The sequence below is a fragment of the Procambarus clarkii genome, chromosome 28 (genome assembly GCF_040958095.1).
Source record: "Procambarus clarkii isolate CNS0578487 chromosome 28, FALCON_Pclarkii_2.0, whole genome shotgun sequence".
Lineage (NCBI taxonomy): Eukaryota > Metazoa > Arthropoda > Malacostraca > Decapoda > Cambaridae > Procambarus > Procambarus clarkii.
Window position 1 is genome coordinate 394,153 of NC_091177.1, and position 20,183 is coordinate 414,335.

General features: G+C 39.1%; 1 protein-coding gene and 1 long non-coding RNA gene across 8 annotated transcripts in view; both read left to right on the forward strand.

Annotated features, from left to right (window-relative positions):
- LOC123755165 (uncharacterized) overlaps positions 1–7,355 on the forward strand; it is a 42,691-nt gene extending 35,336 nt beyond the window's left edge. For 4 of the 7 annotated variants that reach the window (XM_069332764.1, XM_069332765.1, XM_069332766.1 and 1 more), the window contains 2 exons: positions 4,581–4,674; positions 7,257–7,355. The gene's annotated coding sequence lies outside the window, so the exon portion shown is untranslated. The remainder of the gene's footprint in view (positions 1–4,580; positions 4,675–7,256) is intronic. The other 3 variants (XM_069332761.1, XM_069332763.1, XM_069332762.1) reach the window with 1 other exon arrangement.
- Positions 7,356–12,242: 4,887 nt separating this feature from the next.
- The window catches only part of LOC138369501 (uncharacterized), a 55,921-nt gene continuing 47,980 nt past the window's right edge, over positions 12,243–20,183 (forward strand). Inside the window, exon 1 of the long non-coding RNA XR_011229828.1 lies at positions 12,243–12,479. This is a non-coding gene — a long non-coding RNA (uncharacterized lncRNA). The remainder of the gene's footprint in view (positions 12,480–20,183) is intronic.

Genomic DNA, 20,183 nt, shown 5'->3' on the forward strand with positions numbered 1-20,183 from the left:
TGAGGAGGGTAGAGGAGTGAAGGGGCAGAGGAGTGAAGGGGTAGAGGAGTGAAGGGGTAGAGGAGTGAAGAGGGTAGAGGAGTGAGGAGGGTAGAGGAGTGAGGAGGGTAGAGGAGTGAGGAGGGTAGAGGAGTGAGGAGGGTAGAGGAGTGAGGAGGGTAGAGGAGTGAGGAGGGTAGAGGAGTGAGGAGGGTAGAGGAGTGAGGAGGGTAGAGGAGTGAGGAGGGTAGAGGAGTGAAGGGGTAGAGGAGTGAGGAGGGTAGAGGAGTGAGGAGGGTAGAGGAGTGAAAGGGTAGAGGAGTGAGGAGGGTAGAGGAGTGAAGGGGTAGAGGAGTGAGGAGGGTAGAGGAGTTAAGGGGTAGAGGAGTGAGGAGGGTAGAGGAGTGAAAGGGTAGAGGAGTGAGGAGGGTAGAGGAGTGAAGGGGTAGAGGAGTGAAGGGGTAGAGGAGTGAGGAGGGTAGAGGAGTGAAGAGGGTAGAGGAGTGAGGAGGGTAGAGGAGTGAAGGGGCAGAGGAGTGAAGGGGTAGAGGAGTGAAGGGGTAGAGGAGTGAAGGGGTAGAGGAGTGAAGGGGTAGAGGAGTGAAGGGGTAGAGGAGTGAAGGGGTAGAGGAGTGAAGGGGTAGAGGAGTGAGGAGGGTAGAGGAGTGAAAGGGTAGAGGAGTGAGGAGGGTAGAGGAGTGAGGAGGGTAGAGGAGTGAAGGGGTAGAGGAGTGAGGAGGGTAGAGGAGTTAAGGGGTAGAGGAGTTAAGGGGTAGAGGAGTGAGGAGGGTAGAGGAGTGAAGGGGTAGAGGAGTGAGGAGGGTAGAGGAGTGAAGGGGTAGAGGAGTGAAGGGGTAGAGGAGTGAGGAGGGTAGAGGAGTGAAGAGGGTAGAGGAGTGAGGAGGGTAGAGGAGTGAGGAGGGTAGAGGAGTGAGGAGGGTAGAGGAGTGAGGAGGGTAGAGGAGTGAGGAGGGTAGAGGAGTGAGGAGGGTAGAGGAGTGAGGAGGGTAGAGGAGAGAAGGGGTAGAGGAGTGAGGTGGGAAGGAAGAGTGAGGAGAAGGATTAGTGAGGGGGAGGTATGAGGGGGAGGATTGATGGGGAAGAGTAGTGAGGGGGAGGAGTGAAGGGGGTAGGAGGGAGAAGTGAAGAGGCAGGAAGAACGGTAGGAGGGAGGGAAGAAGGATGGGCAAGAGTGAGGGGTAAGAGGGAGGGGGAAGGGAGGGGAAGGAATGAGCGGGGATGGAGTAAAAGGAGGAGTGAGGGGGGAAGGAGGAGTGACGGGGGGGTGGGAGGAGTGAGGGGTGAAGGAAGAATGAGGTGGTGAAGGAGGAGTGATGGGGGGGGGAGGAGTGAAGGGGAAAGGAGGAGTGAGGGGCGAATGAAGAGTGAGGGGCGAATGAAGAGTGAGGAGGGAAGGAAGAGTGAGGAGGGAAGGAAGAGTGAGGAGGGAAGGGGGAGTGAGGAGGGAAGGGGGAATGAGGGTGAAGAGGAGTGAGGGTAGGGAGGAATAGTGAAAGGGGAGGAGGAGTTAGGGGGGAGGAATAGTAAGGGGGTAGTAGTGAGGGGGGGGTACGAGTGAATGGGAGGAGGAATGGGGGGGTATTGAAGAGCGAGGGAGTAGGAGGGAGGGGCAGGATGGAGGGGAAAGGAGGGAGGGGGTAGGAGGGAGGAATGAGAGGGTAGGAGGGAGGGGGCAGGAGGAAGTGAGGGGGTAGGAGGAAGGGGGAGGAGCAAGGGCAGGAGTGAAGGGATTGGAGGGAGGGCTGGAGTGAGGGGGTAGAAGGGAGGGCTGGATTGATGGGGTAAGAGTGAGGGGGCAGGAGGTGAGGAGGGAGGTGGTAGGAGAGAGGTAGGGGGTAGGGGGGAGGAGTGAGGGGGGTAGGAGAAAGGGCAAAAGTGATGGGGGTAGGAGGGGCATATTGAGGGGGTAGGAGGGAGGATTGAGGGGGCAGGAGGGAGGGTAGGAGTGAGGGGCGTAGAAGGGAGGGCAGGAGTGATGGGATTGGGGGAAGGAGTTAGGGGGTATGTAGGAGGGGTAGGTAGGAGGGGTAGGTATGACCTGGCTATATTGGTTATGTCATGTCAAATTGTTGCATGCTGAATGCTCCAAGCCCCTTTCTTTATTCAGTGTTGTCACATTCCTCATGTGGGTGTGGATAGGCAAACACTCATCTAGTTAAACTTATCTCATAGTACTTTCAGAGACCGGTAATTTAGATTGTGGTAAGTAGAATCTCCAAATAAATGGATCTTTAAAGCGCATTCCGATTTGGGTTTAAAAGGTTATACCGAATAAGAAACTCGGATAAAATAGTCTAACACGAGCAATGTTGTTATTCAGTTTGGTTGCCTAAAGCACATACAAGGACTAGACATTACCAGGCATTCCTGTATGCCTTACCTTATGCTAAAACATTGCCACAACCCTGGGTTTTATTGATTTAAATGGCCACAAGGAGTCATACAAAATTGCAGGTTATAATGTTATTAGTTTATCCCCTGTGGTGACAAGTGGGCTGACAGATGTCCGTTGACACCTGTATCGTGCTTCAGTTTACTCGCCAGATCGTCCTATCTCTGGACTCGTCTGTAGGAAGTATATCAAAATAATTTGGATCATTAATAGCATAAGAGTTTGGTGTAGGAGAGAGTTGGAGTGTTTGTCGTGGCTCTCGGTTGTTCCTGTTATTAGTTGACTTAGTTTTAGAAATATTTTTGTTGGCCAGTGTTGAAGTTGTTTGAAAGTAGATGTGTTTTTGTAAAGAAGGTGGGGGGTCTCCATGCTTGGCTTCAATTATCTAAGTGATTATAGATATGTTGTGTATAAATGTTTGGACATTAGAATAATTACCTTCTTTTCGTTAAAGTCAAAAGGTAGCTTGATTAATTCTAGGGTTTTTTGTTTTTTACTGGAGCAACTTTTGGTTAATGACGGAATCTAGCTCAAAGGTCCTTTATTTCATTGTTCTTCTTCATTTTAATGTGGTAGTTGTGATATGGATTGTTCTGGCTCACCTGTAAGGTTTTGCAATGTTAAATACTGTATATAATAATAAGAATTTGCCAGTCTTGTAACCATTTTTAGAGTTGCCGTAGATCTTTGTAAGGGCTCGATATCATTTTTTCATGTTCCCTATACCATAAATCTTGGTGTCATCTGCAAAATTGATGTGGTTTGTAATAATTTGATTTGTCATTGAGGTATATAAGGTTTAGACCCTTGTGGTACGCTTCATGCCGTATTTTCCAGTCAAATCTGTTTCAGAGGAAGCTTTAATTTATTTGTTTTAATTAAGCAATCTTTTTATCCTTTATTCCATGTGCTTCTTATTTCACTCCTAGCCTTTGATATGGTGCTTTATCAAACACAGTGTGTGTGTGTTTGAATAGCTGGTTATCAGAAAAAAATTGTGAACAGGTTTGTTTTTAACAAACCAATGTTTTGTTGATTTTACAAGAATATTAATGTTTCTTCCCTTCAGGACCTTGCAGATGTGAGGTCAAAGTAATTTGAAAGTTTTCTGCTTGGCAGTTTCAAAAATTTGAGTAACATTTGAAATCTATCTAGCGAGTTTAAGTGGCAGTAAGTTTGACTGTCAATTCATTTAATAGCTTGGATTGAATTCCAGGTATTTGAAGTTTTTTTGAATGTTAGTTTGTAAGGCTCTTCCCATTTATGGTGCTTGTTATAGGCAGATAGTTTATATATACACTATCTTGAAATAGTTATCTTCAGCAGTTTGAAACATTTATAGTAATGGGATGTCTGGTGTGAATAATTTAGTGTTCATTACTAATATTTGGTAGGACACTTCAGTGCATCATTATATTAACAGATTGGACATGTCTAATGGTTTTGTTTCTTTTCTTCTTAGACTCGTAGAAAATTGAAGGGTTTGGTACCATTAGACAATACTGTTAGGAAACACTTTCATGTTTCCTATCAAGTTGTGACACTTGTGGGAAATTTTTTTTAGCTAATTTAGTTTAATCTTATCATTGATGTAAATTTTTACATCATTTCCACTAATCAATATGTTCCATAGCTTTAACTTTAGTCTATACATTTGTTTTAAAAGTGAAATTTGTTAGATTAAATTAACTATTAAAATAATGGCTAAAATTTATCTTTTGCAGTTTAACCTGATAACTATAAAAATGAGTAGTTTGGTATGCAAAGCTTTTAAGTTGTCAAAATTAGTTTTCACTTATAATGTTGCTTAAAAGGTATAATATTATTACCTTTTTATATATAACTTATGTTAAAGATAAAATATATAAAGCTAATAAAAACTTAAGTTTAATTATATAAAGCTTTAATAAGTATATATAACTAAGTTATAATATATACTTAAGTTTGTTAATTATATAAAGCTATAATAAGTTTATATTAGCTTTATATATTTTGTATTATACCTGTATTTGTTTATTATAGTTTTATATAAACTTTTATAGCAAGTTTTATTTAGATATTGTTTGTAATATTAATTTCCAGCATGATTAAATTATAGCTACTTTCAGGATAAAGTATATAAAGTATTTTCATTAAAAGATTTATTAAATAGTATACAATATAACTAATGTTGACAATTTTGTTTCAGGTTGAGGTTTCAACTGAAGACTCCAAACAACTTCAAAGGCCAGGAAAACATCCAGAGTACCAAGGACAACAATCACCTGTAAAAGAAAAATAAAGTATATCAAACAGGGACACTCATTTTATTAACACTAACACATACAAATTACTACCAAAACCCCTAAGTCCCAATCTTTTAAGATTGGCTCAGCAAGGCCTACCCCTTCTTTGCATTTTGAGGCAGGACTTGTTGGCTGAAAGCGTGGAACACATCTTTTGGTTTAGTGCCCTCAACATGATGTACATAGGCTTCTTGTAAAGCCTATGTACATCATGTTCCAGACACTAAACCTCTGGATGTATCCACTCTTTCAGTGAACAAGCCCTGTAGTTATTAACAATGTTTGCACATTGTTAAGGGTCCCTACACCTATGCAATTCTAGTCCATCTATTGGATGGGTAGTAGAGCAGGGCTCTGAAAAAGCCAAGCCAGGGAAATCTGCAGGACTGCCTGGTCCCCTTCTATGAAATGGGGTAGGATCAGTACAAACTGCATCAATCCCTGCAGGTGGTAACAGTAGGACTTTGGTACACATCTATAAATGGACTAGATAAAAAAAGAAAGCAAGTTAATTATTTGATATAGCTAAAACATTTAATTCAACATACCAGTTTATTGGATGTGCAGAGTAGAACAGCTACACTTCTTAAGCCAGTCAATTCCTTGATATCATAATCTCCATTACCACCTGAAACATTTAACCAAATTAGCTTATAAATTTTGTATTAAAAGTTGCTTTGCAAACTCAAATGGCTAATGTGCCTTAACATTTTATTCTCACTAATGCTAATCAAGCACAAGACTTAGATATGGCTACTCAAACTATTTAAGTTTAACAAGTACTTTAAAGTACAGAAAGAATTTTTACTTTACATTATCTACATGCAACCACTGATGCCTTACTTATTTTTCTATTTAAAATATTCACCAACACTAGCCCCATTCTGAATGTCAAGCAATCAACACCTTCAAACTCTAGGATGAACAGCTGGACTTCCCAATTCTTATTCTGAAAGAAAAAGCCTATTTAAACTAGTTACATTAAAAAAATATGAAGTACAGTTAGTAGTCAATATTTAATTTGTCTCTTGTACCATTATTTTTTTTTAACTTTTAATTATGAACAAATCCATGAGGTCAATTTACCTCCCTGTTGCAATTTTTTTTAAATGTCATGGGACATTTGAACCCTCATCACAGCCCTTGTGGATTTGGTCATTTGATGCATCACACTATTGTGTGCAATTTGTAGATGGAAAAACTTTTAGCCAATTATTTTAGAACCAAGTAACTGAACAAAGTTAAGCAAACCAATTACCATTTAAATAAACATTCTAAATACCCTCAATTCTTAAATTGAATAAAGTGTAACATTACCATTTTAAATTTTCCTTGCTATTCAAAACAATTCCTGCAAGGACTAAACTTTTATTGTACCCACTTATCAAGGCCTAGAACTACAGTTTTTATCCCCCATTTCCAGGCCCCTTCACTATTTAAATACTACTTATTAAACTAATTATAGCAGTACTCTTAACCGTCAGAATGATAGAGGGCAAAAGTATCTTGGCAATTTCAGGCCTTTAGTCCCCCCACAAAGCAGCCCATTACAGCTGACTAACTCACAGGGGCATAGGGTGAAAAACTCGGCCCACCATTTCTTGCCAGGATTCAACCTGGGACCACAGGATCACATCTCCAGTGTGCTGTCTGCTCAGCTGGCCAGCCCCTGTGCTACTTTCTGTAGCATACAAGTTCCACCAATTGTTCTGTACACTGTTCCTGAAGTTATGTTGGAAGCACCCTCCACAACCTGTCAATGAAACATTTAATATGGTTAATAAAAATTTTCCCCACATCAATGTTTAAACTTAAATATTTGCCTTTTTCAAAATACACTATTTACCTACTTCCCCCACCCCATCTTTCATTTATTGATTCTAGAAAAAAGCCCTTTTAGTAACAATTTGGTAACAATTTAAAAAGTAGCATACTGAAATCTTATTTTCAATTATAATTTAAAGTTGGCATTCCCCCACCCCTGCATCCCCATATTGGTAATACAATTTATATAGCTAAAACATGTAATTCATACCAGCTTCATAGATGTGCAGAGTAGAACAGCCACTCGCTGCTTTGATACCATTGTAATCTAGCAAAGTACCTGAAACATTTAACCAAATTAGCTTAAACAGCTTTTTACTCTAGTTTCTTTGCAAATTCACAATGGTAGTGTTCCTTTAAAATTGCCTAAAATTTTAAATTTTATTAATGCTAATCAAGCAATTAAAAAGGTAGATATGGCTATTCAAGTTAAGTTTCTTTAGTACATTTAAGTGGAGAAAGATACTTCAGACATAATGCTACATTGTTTAACTTTACTATTTAATATATAATGCAAATCTTTAATTTATCATTACTACCACACTCACCCGATTCTGAATGTCGAGCAAACACCACCTTCAAACTCTAGGATGTTGTTCTGGACTTCCTAATCTATAGTCTGAAAGAAAAAGCATATTTAAACTTCAATTATATATTACAATTAGATGAAGTACAGTTACCAGTTATTTGTGTTGTAACTTTTTTTACTTTCAATTATGAAATTCTGTTACAAACATTTATATGAACTGTTTCAGGTTGTGGGACAGATGCTCCTAGATGAACAGAAGATCCAAAAGGCCAAGACAACTCCAGAGACAATCACCTGTAAAAGAAAAATAAACATTAAACAGGGACACTAATTTTATTATCACCAATGCCTAATAATAAGGCCAAAAAATCCTAACAGCCTATCTTTTAACAGGCTCAACAAGGCCTATCCCTTCCTCTGATTTTAGTGCAGAGCTTGTTCCCGGAATGGGTGCATTACATCCACCACTTTAGTGCCAAACACATTGTACATATGCTTTACTGAAAGCACTGTACAATGCATGCCAGACACTAAAGTTTGATGCAAACAAGCCCTGTGAGAATTAACAATGTAACCATTGTTAAGGGTCCCTAAACCTATGCAAATCTAGTCCATCTATTAGATGGGTAGTAGAGCAAAGCTCTGAAAAAGCCAAGCCAGGGAAATCTGCAGGACTGCCTGGTCCCCTTTTATGAAATGGGGTAGGATCAGTACAAACTGCATCATCCCCTGTGGGTTGTAACAGTAGGACATGGTTACACACCTATAAATGTACTAGATAAGAGAATTAAGATTAGGTCATTGATATAGCTAAAACATCAAATTCAAACTCACCCACTTTTGCAGATTAAAGGAGCCTCACTCCAAGCCAGTCCATGCATCATAATCACTTTCACCTGAAAAATATTTCAACAAATTAATTTCAGATTTAAAGCCAATCTTGCTTTACTTTTCAAATTAGCATTCAGTACTTTACAAATTCAGATGGAAAAAATTTCTTTAAGGAATTTACCTTTCCTACATATTCTAGTAGCAGTAGTAAAGATCTAATTTAGCAATACAGTATAAATATATATGGCATCAATTTGCCAAGTTTCAGTAAATGTCATTTGAGAAACTATCCACAACTGCACTTCAATGGCAATTTACATTTAAATAATATAGCATTGGCTAAAGATAAGTTATTACTATTTTTTTACTTTTATGCAAATCTATTCAGATTAACCTTTACTACAAATCACCTGATTCTGTTTAAGCAACTGACAGAGGGACTTCTGGACTTTCCAAACCACATTCTGGAAAACTATAAATTTAAAACCAAGCTAAAGTAAACATTGAATATTTTTTTTACTTTCAAGGGAAAAATACCATCACTTAGAACAAAACTTTTCCTGCCACTAACTGACTCATGATTACCCTTAAGTGTTATACATTTATAGATTAAAGCTTATTTAACAAACATTTAATGTTTAGTTAACAAGATTTATATTTCATTAAAATTATTAATAAAACACCCTCAACTATGCCATTTAAGATCTAATGCCCCACATTACAATTTTCACAATTTCAACATACCATTCTATTCAATACATTCCTGAAAGGACTAAACTTGCAGATATGGTACCCACTAGCCTAAGCCTAGACTTCCATACCCATTCAATTTCCATACCCTAATATTTAATAGGTTTTTAGCAATTAACTTCTACCCTCTAATTCCAATGTACACAACACTACTTACTGTAGATCTGCAAGTATTTTCCTGCAGCTCTTTGTTGCCAGGACCTTCCACAACCTGTCGTGTGAACAGTAAATATTACTAAAAAGTTATTTGCATAGCCATGTTATTTTGTTCATACCTGTACCACCAGTTTAACAGTTGCCGTTTTAAATGGCACACTAACTATCTTTTTGTCCCACCTTTATTACAAACAAAGCTATAGTCATTTCAAGTCAACATCCTATACAAATTTTATTTTCCAACAACTTTAGTCAAGAACATTTTTCTGGAACATTGCAAAAACTTGAATTTAACAACCATGTATAACATTTGAATAAAAGCAATACAAAATTTATATATACAAATTCTTATTCTTTTGCAACCACTGCTTACTACTATGGGGACAAATTTATTCTGTTGAATTATGTACCAAGCTTTTTAGTCTGAAAATTAAACTGTTCAACCCAACTCTTGAGTGTCAAAAGGGAGGGGGGGGGGGGTGTCCATTTAATGTACCACTTACATTTTAGTGTGGGCTTCATCCACTATTCTGATGTTAGCTGGAACATTTGTGCCAGCTGCTGGTTTGAAAGGGAGGCATACCATGTGCCAATTCAGGAAGCTTTCCACGTTCCTCACTGCAGGTCAGCTCAGGACCTCACTACCATGTTGGGAGGCAGTTGAAGACTAACCAATCAACATCCCAGGCTGGAGAGCAGTGCCAGCTCTGTGAGAATTTACCACCTGCAAAAAATTTAATACTCTTAACAATCTACACCATCTATCTCATCTTTACCTAGCCCCCAAACCTTACATTTGTCAGCATTAAACTGCATCTGGTAGTCTTAACCATTTCAAAACTATATAGGGCATCGGTATTTTTTATTTGCCAATTCTGCAACTATTGCAGTCTAAACCATAATCTTGCGAATAACCGAGGTCCAAGGAGAGCTTTTAGGCACTACTTACAACACTTCTCCCAACTTAACCCCATTTATACCAATTTCCTTTGGTATAGCCATGACCTAATCAACTTCCTTCAGCATTCCCAATGATCCGAGCCCCTATCAATTTTGCGCCACCATCAAAATCTCTGCTGAAGTCAAGGTACACAAAATCACAAACCTTATCACTATTTCCTCAACTATGCAACCTAATCCATGAACATTAGTAATAAAACTATGCGATTCATTTATCTAGTCATGTTTCTCAAAAAGAGTAGAGAAATGGCACTTGCAATATTAGATTCTAGTAACTTTCCTCACAATAGACTAAGCTAATTGGTCACTAACTTAAGCGTTAAAGTCAACTCAAACTTTTCCTTTAAAACTTGCTATATTAGGAACTTTCCACAACCGGCCTTTAGCCGACATAATTAAATAGGGTAAAAACGGTATATTAAATGCAGTAAAACTACGGTAAATTCAATATGATAAACTTGCATTCTTTAAGCATGGGCTGCATAGTAAGTGAACTAAACTAAATGTTAAGCACCCTGGCAAACCACTTCGTTCTATTCAATTTCTTTATTTAATCACCTTGTCCGGCTAGAATTTTTAGATTAGATTAAAGGAACACCCTCCCTGGTAACGGCTGAACTAGTTAACCAAATACAAATATTTAGGTAAAATACTTTCATAAAACCCGTCTACTTCCCCCACCAGTAGACTTGTTCAGCTAAAGGCATAATGTAATGTTCCACTTTAGTAAATAAAGACTTAAAAGAACACCCCCATCTGTGTAGTTACTGGTTACCTGACATTCTACGCTTAAAATAACCCATCTATTCCCCATAATTGTTCGATATAACTTACCTCTCACCCGCTGGTCGAGTACACAGCAGTATATATCCTCCTCCATCACTCACCGCGTGGATACTATTTCACTCTGGCCGCAAATTGCCTCAAATCACCTACGTTGTCCATAAACATATATAGAAGAGCAACTGACCGTAACACCCGTATAGCGATCATCACATAACGTGGGAACATTAGTAGTACTGCTGTCAAAACATAGATGGCGCCAGGACAAACGGTAATTCCTATGGCCTCGCCTAGTTATGCGTAGGGAATTGAGCTTCAGCTGTTTGGTCCCGCCCCTCAGCTGTATTCACCTAGTTGTACTCACCTAATTTGTGCTTGCAGGGGTTGAGCTTTGGTTCTTTGGTCCCGACTCTCAACCGTCAATCAACAGGTGTACAGGTTCCTGAGCCTATTGGGCTCTATCACATCTACATTTGAAATTGTGTATGGAGTCAGCCTCCACCACATCACTGCTTAATACATTCCATTTGTTAACTACTCTGACACTGAAAAAATTCTTTCTAATATCTCTGTGGCTCATTTGGGTACTAAGTTCCCCTTGTTCGTGTTCCACCCGTGTTAAAGAGCTGTCTTTGTAACTATCAAAATGCATATATCTTTGCTTTCACTTCAGTTATATTTATGACAAGGGATTTAAAATTTGCCTATATTTCTGCTTCTCTGATGACATTAAAAACTTTCGTTTATTACAGTATCTACATAAAATTAACATTTATCTTCATTAGGTTGTAGTTCTCATCAATAGGGAGAGCGTCGGTAAAAAAAAAATTGTTTAAATATAAATATCTTTCCTCTCTCAATAATATGCCCGAAACGCTATGCGTACTAGTGGCTTTAGGTATTGAATGTACTAGCTCTATCTATAAATCAAATATTATGTTTGTAAATCGACTATTTATGTACTTTCCTGAATAAAATGAACTTTACTTTACTAATATCTAATCTCTGTGACTAAAACGTAAGAACGACTTTATCTATGCCTTTTTGATAACATATACAATTATAAGCTTTATTAGTGAATCTCTATTAATTAAACAATATATCAGAGAGTGTGTAAGGTTCGGTGTTCCATGTGCGAAGAGAGTTAGTTTAGTTCATTTATTATGCACCCCATACCGAAGAGACATGAGAGATTTTACATCAGTACAGTAAATGTTTTAAGTAGCGAACGCATACTAACGAATAACGATTAATATAGACCAACACTATTGTTCTATGAAGTCGATTTAACTTCCAGACATGTATTTTTCAATAAGTCTTAAATATTTTCTGGCTAGTTATGTTAGATATTGTTAGAAATACGTATTCTACTTGTTAATATAATAAACTAAATTTGCGATCATTTAAGGAGAGAAGTGCGACGACTGGATCACTGTGTACAGAAGGTTGATATGCCAACAAACACTTTCCAGACAACAATATATCTTGGATAAGTCGCTCCACAACATTGACACCTGGACCGTTGACTTCCTATGAGGCCACATATTTACTTATTTCATAATGGAAGTATATTATTTTATAGTAAATATATGTTTTCTCGTGTTCTGCATTAAGCACCAACATTATAGTGAATAAATATACCATATTTCTTCATTATTTAAGTAATGCTAGGAGGCTTTGAGTAGCTTTGGGTCATTAGGTGAACAGAATCTCCAATAGATGGGGCGAGAGTCGCGCTATCTCTCGCCCGAGCGAGAGTCGAAACTTATTTTAGAATTGATATATCTTTGTCCTCCAACAAGATATATTTCCTTTGGTGCACTCACAATAACGAGCATATCTCTGTCTTTCTGAAGGCATATAATATTTTAGGCTTTATAAGCGTATCTTTGTTAATTACACACTATTGGCAAGTGCGTAGGCTTCTGCATTCCATGACCGACAAGCTACTGAATGCCACTATAAAAACGTATGTATCTTCACTTGAGCTTTATATATGTCTATGTTAAAGTATTTAAAATGAAGCTTATATTTCTATCTTTCTTGAGACATATAAAACATATGTGTTTATTAATGAATTTACGTGAAATAAGCATTGTTCTGAGAGAGAGTTGCTCTGTCGATCAGTCTGTGCGGGGTTGGAGCTCGGCGATTATTAAAACACATGTATCTTCATTAGAACTTTATATATATCTATGGTAAAGTATTTAAAATGAAGCTTATATTTATATCTTTCTCAATACATAAAAACATTTGCGTTTATTAACGAATTTACGTGAAATAAGCATTGTTCTGAGAGAGAGTTACTCCGTTGCTCGATCTGTGCGGGATCGGAGCTCGCCGATTAGAAAAATACATGTATCTTCGCCTTAAATACAAATATGCCCATGGTAAGGCATTTAAAATGAAGATTATGTTTCTATCTTTCTTGAGACGTATAAAAATCTTACGTTTATTAATGATTCTGCGTGAAATAAGCATTGTTCTGAGATGAATATTGCGGATTTCCGGCTCTACGACCGATGAAAAATGGAACTTTTATACAACTACAAATATCTTTAGTTTTACTTTAAATTTTGTCCTGAAAGAGTTTTCATATATAGATCCAGTTTCTGCCGTTCTTCTGACATAAAAAGACCTTTGGTTTAATAAGTTATTAAGATGTTTTCAACAATATTACTAGGGCGTTCACCGATTCTAACATGGGCGACCCTTTTGGAAACGCAACACATGGGTTGACCTGATTGATATATGGGTCAGATTCCATTAAGGTTCGGAACACCTACATACTACTAGGTGAACAGATGCATTAGCTTAAAAGAAATGTGTACAACCATTTATGTCCCGCCCAGGATTCGAACCCAGAATTCTCGAGTGTGAGTCGAGAACGAATCCGAGTACTGTACTACCGGGAATGGAAACCAATACCTTTCACAGGATGGTTATGTGGTCCACATCTAGTGCTACCCAATCCCCCAATATATGTACCTAAGCCATACAACTTTACCATTGTAATCATTGCTGATATCTTATATCATGTTTACTAAACACACAGTTTACTGCATTATACCTTTCAATAATAACCTGAGCTTGTAAAAGCACCTTCATCACCTTCAGTGATTAAGTGCTTAATTGCACACTAGTTTCTCTATCAGCTATCTCACCCTGTCAGAGTAAAAGAGACAAATGTATGTGAATGCATGTGTGTGTGTGTATATGTATGTATACATGTATGTATATATGTATGTGTACGTATATGTGTGTGTGTGTGTATGTATATGTATGTGTATAAAGTATATAAGGTATCTCCTCCCTTGAGGAGATACCAACTTTAATTTACAAAAAAGCCTCCAGATCTTTAGCCCCTGCTATTGCATTGCTCTTCAACAAGTCACTTGAACTCCAAACCTTTCCAGATATTCTAAAAAAAAAAGCGAGAGTAACGCCTGTCCACAAATGTGGTGATCCCACAGATGTTAACAACTACAGACCTATATCAATCCTCCCAAACTTGTCAAAAAAATTTGAAAAACTAATCTATAAGCAGCTTTACTCTTATCTAGCCAAACACAATAATATACTTAGCCCTTGCCAATATGGCTTCAGACACAAAAAAAGCACTAACGATGCACTTATTAGTATGCTTAACTCGATTCATACAGCTCTTGATAAAAATGAGTTCCCTGTTGGGTTATTTGTGGACCTGCGTAAAGCTTTTGACACTGTCAACCACCAAAACCTTCTTCTTAAACTACATCATTATGGAGTCAGAGGACACTCCCTGCAATACCTCAAATCCTACCTTACTGACAGGCTCCAGTATGTTCCTGTGAATAATTCAATTTCTCCCACCCTACCCATCAACATTGGTGTTCCTCAGGACAGCATACTTGGCCCTCTCCTCTTTCTCATCTACATTAATAACCTTCCAAATGCCTCCCAACACCTCTAACCAATTCTATTTGCTGACGACACAATCTTCATTTACTCCAGTCCTGACCCCCTTGCTCTAAATGCCACAGTAAATACTGAGCTAAATAAAGTCCATCTTTGGCTAACTGCCAACAAACTCACCCTTAACATTGACAAAACTTTCTATATTCTGTTTGGCAATAAATCCTCTAATCAAATAAATCTCAAAATAAACAATACCCAAATTTGTAATAAATTAGATGGCAAATTCCTTGGCATTCTCATTGACCACAAGCTGAATTTCCAGGGCCACATTCTAAATATATCAAAAAAAGTTTCAAAAACTGTTGGCATTCTTTCTAAGATCAGATATTATGTACCCCGCCCTGCCCTGGTGACTCTATTACTCCCTCGTCTATCCATATCTCAACTATGGTATTTGTGCTTGGGGTTCAACTACCCAAAATCATTTTCGTCCTCTAATTACTCAACACAAAGCTGCTATTAGGACAATATCCAACTCTGGCCCCAGACATCACTCGGTACCCCTACTCAAATCTCTGAATATGTAAGACATTAAGTCACTGTACATTCTCTCATGTGTATTATACATATATAAAACGCTAAACTGTAATGCCAATCCTGACCTCAAAAGCTTCATAGAAGGTTGTAACTGAACCCATGAGCACCACACCAGAAATAAATACAGTTTTGATATCCCTAGAGTACGACTTAATCAAACTAGAAATGCTCTACAAATCAAGGGACCCAGATTGTGGAATGACCTTCCCAACCATGTTAAAGACTGTACCTCTCTCAACCAGTTTAAGATAAAAACGAAGCTATACCTAATAAATTCCCTGTAACCTACCTTACCCCTCTAATGTCATCCAATGTCTGTTTTTTTTAAAGAGCGCTGTTTGTCGACAGAATTGTATTTGTGCTGCTTTTTCAGCTATGTTTTCCTTCCATGTTTTCATTTTACTCTTTATGCTCAATTAGTATTAAGCTTTAGTCATTTAAGTTTTTTATGCCCGAAACGCTTTGCGTAATAGTGGCTTTAGGCATTGTATGTACTAGCCCTAACTATAAATCCATCATTCTTTGTAAAATCTCTTTTATGTATGTACCTTACCTAAATAAACATTTTGATTTTGATTTTTTTTATATATATGTAGCCACGTCTGTTGTAGAAAATAATAATAATAATAATAAAAAAATCAAATTGTGCTACAACGTACCTGTGGATAATCATTAAATTACTATGTACCTACTACCGTCAAATTTCTTACACAATGTTTTTTTTTATCCTTTCTTGCAATGTACCTGTATTTTTTTGGAATTTGGTTAAAAATTGCCTTCTTAAAATGACATGTTAGATTAAGGATCTGCCGGAAACGCTATGCGTGCTAGTGGCTTTACGAGAAATGGCCTCTGCTTTGAAATACAAAGCGGAGATGTTTCTGAAGAGGGGGACAAAGACAGTTGCGCAGTGCGCCCTGCGCAGATGTGCGGGAAGTCTGGGGCCATATAAATTCTGAGGCAGAGAGGGGCTCGATCTCCCTCACTTTCTCCCGACCGCCGCAGTACTCGAAACGTTAAGTGTTGTGTCTATACACTTTATTTCCCCTTTGTGTCCTGACTGTTATACCTAGTTCTAATTATATTTCATCTGCCATTAGGTTTCTGCAGAACGTGTTTGCCATGTCTAGGCTATGCTTACTACTACGGGGGTACATTTTAAGTTAATTAGTCCTCAGACATGGACATGTTACATTTGTTAATTCCTACTTATATTATTTACATGTTCTGCAGAATTTAATTTACTAATAAAAAATTTAAGCCCATTCGGCCTGTGTCTTTTTCCCCCTGGTCAGAAATGTAAAACTTTAATGCTCTTTACTCTCATAAACTCAATGTACCTTCTTGTATATAAATAAATAAACAAACAAACAACCCCCCGACGGGATGGGAATAGACCATTATACCCACAGGATTGGTACTGAGATCAGTACTACCAGCACATGTACTCTGTACCCTCCACATGTACTCTGTACCCCCAAATGTACTCTATACCCCCAAATATATTCTATACGCCCAACATGTACTCTGTATCCTCCACATGTACTCTGTACCCCCCTATATGTACTCTGTACCCCCTCACATGTACTCTGTACCCCCTCACATGTACTCTGTACCCCCTCACATGTACTCTGTACCCCCTCACATGTACTCTGTACCCCCTCACATGTACTCTGTACCCCCTCACATGTACTCTGTACCCCCTCACATGTACTCTGTACCCTCCACGTGTACTCTGTACCCCTACATGTACTCTGTACCCTCCACTTGTAGTCTTTACCCCTGCCCCACATGTACTCTGTAGCCCTCACATGTCCTTTGTACCCTCCACGTGTACTCTGTACCCTCCACTTGTTGTCTTTACCCCCCACCCCCACATATACTCTGTAGCCCTCACATGTCCTTTGTACCCCCCACATGTACTCTGTACCTCCGCATGTACTCTGTACCCTCCACGTGTACTCTGTACCCCCTTACATGTACTCTGTACCCCCCACATGTACTCCCTCACGTACTGTACCCCCTCATGTACTCTGTGCTCTTAACATGTACTCTGTACCCCCTACATGTACTCTGTAGCCCTCACATGTCCTCTGTACCTCCACATGCACTCCGTACTCCCACGTGTACTCTGTACCCTCCACATGTACGCTATACCTTCTATGTGTACTCTGTACCCCTCACATGTGTCTGTAACTCCACATGTACTCTGTACCCTCCACGTGCACTCTGTACCCCCCACATGCACTCTGTACTCTCCACCCCCAAATGTACTCTGTACCCCACACATATACTCTGAAGCCCTCATATGTACTCTGTAGCCTCCACATGTATTCTGTACCCCACATGTACTCTGTAGCCCTCACATGTACTCTATTCCCTCCCACATATACTCTGTACGCCCCATGTACTCTGTACCCCTCACATGTCAACCCGTCTCGCACTTTCGTATAGTCAATATTGACTTATTAAATACGTGCATATGTGACATACTAATTTATTGTGAATATTTTAGTTTACCTTGAAAAGCTTCATAGAAAACACCGACTTTACCTAACCTTCTTAGTATGTTAAGATAAGCATCTTATTGCTTCGTAATTACAATTATTACTTAACCTATTATAGGTATAGGTTAAGTAATAATTGTAATTACGAAGCAATAGGATGATTATCTTAACATACTAAGAAGGTTAGGTAAAGTCGGTGTTTTCTATGAAGCTTTTCAAGGTAAACTAATATATTCACAATAAATTAGTATGTCACATATGCACTTATTAAATAAGTCGATATTGACTATAAGAAAGTAAGAGAACGGGTTGCACATGTATCTGTAACCCCACATATGTACTCTGTACCCTCCACATGCACTCTGTACCATCCACATGTACTCTGTGCCCCCTACATGTACTCTGTACCCCCCACATGTACTCTGTAACCCAGACATGTACTGTGTATCTTTCAAATGTACTCTGTATCCCCACATGTACTCTGTATCCCCTAAATGTGCTCTGCATACCCTACATGTACTCTGTAGCCCCACATGTACTATGTACCCTCCACTTGTACTCTGTACCCCCCCCATGTACTTTGTACCCTCCACATGTACTCTGTAGCCCTCACATGTCCTCTGTACCCCCACATGTCCTCTGTACCTCCACATGTACTCTGTACCCTCCATGTATACTCTGTACCCCCTCCACATGTACTCTGTACCCCTCACATGCACTCCTTACCCCCACATGTACTCTGCACCCTTTACTTGTACTCTGTACCCCCACATGTACTCTGTACCCCCTACATGTACTCTGTAGCCCTCACATATGTGCTCTGTTCCCTCCCACATATGCTCTGTACACCCCTACGTGTATTCTGTACCCTCCTCATTTACTCTGTACCCTAACATGTACTCTTTACCCTCCACATGTAATTTGGAGGATGTTCTGAACAATTTCTTCAAAAGGTCAGATGTAACACAAAGAAGTAGCAATGGGTTTAAGATCAACAAGCCACAATGTAGGTCTGAAAACAAGAGATGCTTTTTCACCCATAGGGTTGTAAACCCATAGAACCGCCTACCCGCCAAAGCCGTAAATGCCGAAAGTCTGCTGGGTTTTAAAATGCAGCTTTAAAGATCAGGGCAAATGGGGGGGACCTTTGACAAGCCGCCAGCTTCCTGTCCTCATGGAGGACAGGTAAAATTAGGTAAATATGTACTGTACACTGGCTGCCTGTCCACTGACAGAATTAATTATTATAATTATTTATAGCCCTGTAGCAAAATCAGGCAAGACACAATTAAAGGCCTGGCAAACAATGCCAGTGGAGAAAATAAAGGGGCAAACTTTGAACAACCAGAATTCACAAGCCACACTAACTTCAAATCCTTAAACACCATATGGCTTAACTCTGTAGCATTCCTGCGAGCGCCAGTCTGCAAACAATGAATACAGAAAAAATGAACCCATATGCTGCTGTTGCTGCTGCTTCCTGGTAAGCTTCTCGTCTAAAAGAAGGCTCTGCAAGAATAGAGACCCAGTGAAAGCAAACATCATGGGCCTCAAAAGGCAATATGATGGAAACAGGAGAAACGACCAACATGTAGCATTGGCAATGGACACGACTTTCATGTCCATTGAAAATTATCGATGATTTTCTTTCAAATACTTTCAAATAAAGAAGGTAGGCTTGATGGGTCAATGAATAACAAGCTACACTAAAGACATGGAGGACTTGCCACTCTCTGAAGTCAAGAACCAATCGAGATACAGTACCCAGGCACTAGAGATACTCGACAAAAGATTTTACATCAAACACAGGCCTTAGGATAAAAACAACTACAGTGGGCATCAGTGGCTTCTCATAAGCATACATTTGCATGCTTTTATTTATGTATTTGTCTTCACCACAAACAAAACTTCATTGTCTTCAAATATCCATGTTAAGCACACTGCCAACCTACTCATGCCTGGTTCACAAGGCAAAATGCAAATGGATTTATTTTACTTGAAACAAAAATAACTTGAAAAGCAAAAAAAAAAAAAAAAATAGATGGCTAATCAAAAGATACAAAATTGGCAACGAATGGAATGATAGCTAATATAGCACTTTATACTAAAAGTAAGTAATTATCAAAAGAAGGCACCAAACCCGGAAGGCTACGTAGCACCATCAGTTGGGTGGAATAATCAGAGGGCGCTAAATATCACAAGGATGCCAATACGAAAACAAACGCATAAGGCGAACAATATCAAAAGTATCAGAATCGCCAAGAATTCTATCGAGGGACAAGTGACTGCAAGGGATGGTCGAAAAGCAAGACATATGCTCATGCTGGAAGTCAGAACATTCAACAAGGATATGCATGACTAAGAGGGACAATGCAATTTGGACAAAAAGGAGCTGGGCGGCGCTCCATTAAGTGACCGTGAGTTAAGCGAGTATGGCCAAGACGCAACCTTGCTAGAGCCGTTTCCCATCGCCGGTTACAGTGGCAGGAGGACGGCCATGAGGAAACACAACCCTTAAGAGTATGCAGTTTGTTACCAGTTACAGAAGACCAACAAATCTGCCAACGGGTAAGGATGGGGGGAATGAATAACTGGGTAAAAGTCAGAATAAGGAATACTTTTACAAGAGATGAGACAAGAGCGGACAGCTTCCCTAGCGGCAGCAACCGCAC